This window comes from Microtus ochrogaster, unplaced genomic scaffold, assembly GCF_000317375.1.
Source record: "Microtus ochrogaster isolate Prairie Vole_2 unplaced genomic scaffold, MicOch1.0 UNK48, whole genome shotgun sequence".
Classification (NCBI taxonomy): domain Eukaryota; kingdom Metazoa; phylum Chordata; class Mammalia; order Rodentia; family Cricetidae; genus Microtus; species Microtus ochrogaster.
This window is the reverse complement of record NW_004949146.1, coordinates 849,757-854,776: the sequence shown is the minus strand read 5'-3', so window position 1 is coordinate 854,776 and position 5,020 is coordinate 849,757. Positions and strand designations below refer to the sequence as shown.

General features: G+C 50.9%; 1 protein-coding gene across 12 annotated transcripts in view; it reads right to left on the bottom strand.

Annotated features, from left to right (window-relative positions):
* Mapt (microtubule associated protein tau) overlaps positions 1-5,020 on the bottom strand; it is a 101,787-nt gene that overhangs the window by 52,684 nt on the left and 44,083 nt on the right. The window lies entirely within an intron of this gene.

The following is a 5,020-nucleotide window of genomic DNA, read 5'->3' as shown; positions in this document are numbered from 1 at the left end:
TGTAGACCAGGCTGGTCTCGAACTCACAGAGATCCGCCTGCCTCTGCCTCCCGAGTGCTGGGATTAAAGGCGTGCGCCACCATCGCCCAGCAGTATTTAAATTTTTTAAATTTATTTTTATTTTATGTGCATTGTTGTTCTTTGCCTGTATGTATATCTGAGTGAGGGCTTCAAATCTTGGAGATACAGACAGTTGTGAGCTGCCATGTGGGTGCTGGGAATTGAACCTGGGTCCTCTGGAATCACAGCCAAGTGCTCTTAACGGCTGAGCCATCTCTCCAGCACCTGCGCCTGTATTTTTTTTTTAATATCTGTAAGCCACACCCCTATCCCAATCTCAGCTCCTGTCTCTGACTCTGGAACTCCTTTTATGGATTGCTGAGACAGGGTCACAGGTATCCCAGGCTGGCCTCAAACTAGCTACGCATCCAAAGATGGCCTTACACTTCCACCTCCTGAGTGGTTTACATAAACTAGTTACCACCGTGCCTGTTCACGCAGTGCTGAGGGTGGAATCCAGGGCTCTGCTTCCTAGGCAAGCGTCTACAACTGGGCTATATGCCAGGCCCCAGACAGGGAAGATGGGCACAAAGCCAAGAGAGCACTTTTGCAGAGAGAGCCATCTTCCTTTTGGACCCCAGGTAGCACCCTGCCTTGCATCTAGACGGGAAGATTTGCCTCCACCACGGCAGCCAGCACCCTCCTCCAGCCCCTGCATGTCCCCCCAGTCAGTGATGAACAGACTAAATTGCAGGGCGTAGCAGTGTCTGGAGGAGGGTGAAGTGGCTGGGTTCGACTCTGCTCATCCCCAGGGACAGCACCGAAGAGCTGTCCTAAGGTGAACTTGGCGGCGATGAGCAGGGCTAACGGGAGAGTAAGAGCGTTTGCTGGCAGGGAGGTGACGGCCATGGTCCCGGGGGAAAGTTTAAAGGCCAGAACTAGATGGTGGGTAGAGGAGATGGAAAGGAAGGTGTAGGCTCAGGGAGTGCACCTTAGAAAGTGGTAGACTGACTTCCAAAGTTAGACTGGAAGATTAGAATCCACAAGTGTACTTGAGGCAGGGGCCTGGTTGGCTGGGCAAAGAGGGGTAGGGTGGAGGGACACCATGGGGACAGGAGAAGGGGCTGGACAACAGGGCAGTTCTGTTGAGAGACAACGTCCCTTCTCCAAGGCTACAAGGTCCTACTTGGCCATTCCGCTCACTTTGTCTGAATTGGGTTTCTGCTGATGTGATAAAAAACCACGCCCACAAGTGACTTGGAAAAGAAAAAGGGTTATTTCATCTTTCAATTCTCAGGCCACACGCCGCAGAGGGAAGCCAGGGCAGGAGCTCAAGACAGCAACTTCAAGGCAGGAACTGAAGCAGAGGCCATGGAGGAACTACATTTACTGACTTGATCGGCACGGCTTGCTCAGCCTACTTTCTTCCACAACTCAGGACCGTCGCCCAGGGGTGGCACTGCCCACAGTGGGCGGGGTCTAGCCATGCCAATCATCAGTCAAGAATATACCCCTGTAGACTCGCCTACGGGCACTCTGATGGAGCCAGTTTCTCAACTGAGGTTCCTCCTCATTATCTAGCTTGTGTCAAGTTGAAAAAGAAAACAAAGCAGAAACAACTGGAACACAATAAGCTTATACGATATGGCTGTTTCTCCCGCCCCTTCTGACTTACATTAAAATTTTCTCATGGATCTTTGTTTTTATGGAGTCTTAAATTTTTATTTATTTATTTTTGGTTTGGTTTTGCGAGACAGGGCTTCTCTGTGTAAAGGAGCCCTGGTTGTCCTGGAACTCGCTTTAAAGACTAGGGGATTCTTTTTTTCAATACAGAGGTATTCCATTTTGTTTACTAAGTTACTGGTGTGTGTGTGTGTGTGTGTGTGTGTGTGCGCGCGCGCACCAACACACTTGAGAGGGTGCATGTGCTCATGTGTGCACGCGCAAATGGAGACCAGAGGTCTATGTTAGGCGTTTCTCCTCATCCACTGTCCACCTTTTTTCTTTTCTCAAGACAGAGTCTCACTGTGATTGACCTAGAACTCACTCTGGAGACCAGGCTAGCCTCACACTCACTGAGATACGCCTGCCTCTGCCTCCCAAGTGCTGGGATTAAAGGTGAGCACCACCACCGTCCGGCTCCAGTATATTTTCAATATCCTTCCAAATAATAATAATAATAACAACAACAATAATTTAAAAATAAATGAGTTGCCGGCAAGTATCCCTGCGCTGTAGTCTCTCCCTGTATTCTCCCACCCAAGCCTGACCCTGCTTAGATTCTGGGATCAGATGTGATCACTCACACTCAGGGCGGTTTGGCCATATTCCCTGCATCCTCAGTGTGGGGTTCTGCTTGCTTTCCATGTTGAGTTGTCTTCGGCTATTCCTAGAAGTTTTTACACATTTGAACTTTGCAGCTGGAGAGCCAAGCATCGCTCAAGCATTTGGGTGATGCCCCGGAGTTTGCCAGCTGTGGATGACGGTCCAGGGTGTGTCTGATTGGTCAGTTGTCCCACTCGACCCTCTCAGACACCACCATCCATGCTATGACTTCATGATCCTTCTGTCCCTGCACACACCCCCAACATCCGCTCAGGGCTATAGAGGACCAGACACACCCTCTGGAAGTAGGATGAATTACAGGGGTCTGAGCAGAAATTAAGTCATCCTTAAAAAACACAGGCTACTATTCACTGTGTAAAATAAACAAGCTGTGCACAACTCAAGGGCCGCTCCTTTCCTTTGTGGGGAATAGGAAAAACCGTATAAGTAGGGAAGTCCCCCAGTCCTGGGAGGGCAGCTATCTTTCTTTATACCATCCAGGCTGGGCTAGGTCAGCTGGGGATTTCAGGACCCAGGAGCCAAGCCAAGATGGGTATGTAGCTCCATGGTAGAACACTAGCTTAGCATGTACTGTGTTCCACCTGCACCATAGAAAAGGCAGGAGAAAGGGAGGAGAAGAGGAAGGGAGAAAGGGATGGTGAGGAAAGGAAAGAATGTTCTGGAACATCCTTGGGGGTCCATTGGACCAAAACCCCAGAAAGAACAGATCCCTGGCGAGCAAGAGGGAGTGGTCCTTTCCCCAGCCTATGACCCACACTGATGACAGGTGCAGACGAGCCCCACTGGGCACCTGTCTAGGTTGATGCCTCAGAACCCCAAGACCCGGCATCAGGAAGTGCTTACCAGGTACCCGCTGAAGCAGGAGCGATTCACTGTGTGCTCCCCACAGGCCCCTGGGTGCCCTTGCAGGCTATCCTGCCGACATTGCCATTTTCATCACATTTAATCACATGTAACACATACATTTTCCAGACCCTCCAAGGCCTGGGAATGCGTAGAAGCCCCCAGGCGCTCCTGTTTCCAAAGAACGGGACTTCCCAGGCTGAAAGACACCGGCCCTTCTGTCGAGTGGCCTGCAAGTCTTCCATACACCCCATCTGACATCTCAGGTGGCCCTCTAAAGTGTCCGGAGGTGGACAAGGGAACCCCAGGCAGCTGACCCCCTCACGGGCCCCTTTGGAGCCCTCCTGGAGGCGTGCTTGCTCTCCTCCGCATGTCTCCTCCGCATGTCTGCCATTTTCCCTGGGTTCCTTTCCATGGCAGAGCCGCTGAGCTCACCTGAAACCTTTAAGGTGGGCAGGATGGGGATCTTGACAGGTTTTTAAGACACTGCAGTCTACCAAGGTAGACTGATGCCCTCTGGGTTCCCACCCTGCTACCCTGGGGGCAAGGTGCCCAATGGGGCTGGGCCTGATTCCCCATCTGGGGCTGACTTGCAGAAGTCTACAAATATCAATTAGCCGTTCCCTGGTGAGAACGTCCCTGCAGGCTCCAAAAGGAAGCCCTGGTCTTTCCCAATTCCCAGATCTTCCAACCTTCTTCCCAAGGGAGAAGGGTACCTCCCTGGACTGCAGGTCTCGGGTCTGGAGGCGTTTCTTGCTAAGGAAAAGATACACCAGGCATCCCTCATTGTCTGGGTCTTGCTCACGGCAACACTGTTTAGTAACCAGCACTGGAGTTTCTGGGAGCTACTTGGGTAATGGAGGGGCCTCAACACCCTTTGGTAGCTGGGTAATTAAATAGGATGGCTTCTAAACTCCTGCCTGAGGAGTTTACAGGCTAAACTCTGAAGGGCAACCACTCCAGGAGAAAGAATTAGTACCTTCTCATACCTGAGGAAACTGAGTAACCCTCATAGCTAGAGCGGGCAAGGTTCGAACTCAGATCTTGTGACACTAAAACCCACCTTTAAACTCCTGTGTCACACCGCTGCGTTTCATTCCTTTGTAAAAAGGGGAGTGGGAGGGGAGTTTGGGGGGAACCGGAGTGAGGCTGGTCCGGGGTCCGTGATAGGGACCCCAGAAGCTTCCCAGGACTGCGCTGGGTGGGGACCCGAATTGCACTCAAGCCTCGCTAGGGGGCGCCAGACGTCAGTCCCAGGATCACCTAGGACACTCGCGCTGTGACTCAGCGGAATGCTGTCCTCAGCCAGGTTCAGATCTGAAGGAAGGAGGGGTTGGCCTCACCGCCTCTGGTTAAAAACCCAAACTGGACTCGGATAATAGGGATGGCTGCATTGCTTTGCCAATGTCCTGAAAACACGCACTACATTTACAGCACTTGAATTATGTCCATAAAGTTGTTTGCTTTTGTTCTTTTTAAACAACAATAACAACAAATCCTAATTGGGAATGGTGGCACATGCTTTTAAACCCAGAACTCAAGAGGCGGAATCAGGCAGATCTCTGAGAGTTCGAGGCCAGCCTGGTCTACATAGTGAATTTCAGGGCTACATAATGAGACTGTCTCAACAAAGAAGCCTCAGGCCTGGCCCCAAAACCCATTATATAAAAAATAGATATCAGGTGTATATGCTGAAAAGCAAGTAGGGATATCATCCCCAAATTACCTCCCAATGGGCTTTGCTCTCAAGGGCTATTTTTTTTTTCTTTTTTTTTGGTTTTTCGAGACAGGGTTTCTCTGTGGCTTTGGAGCCTGTCCTGGAACTAGCTCT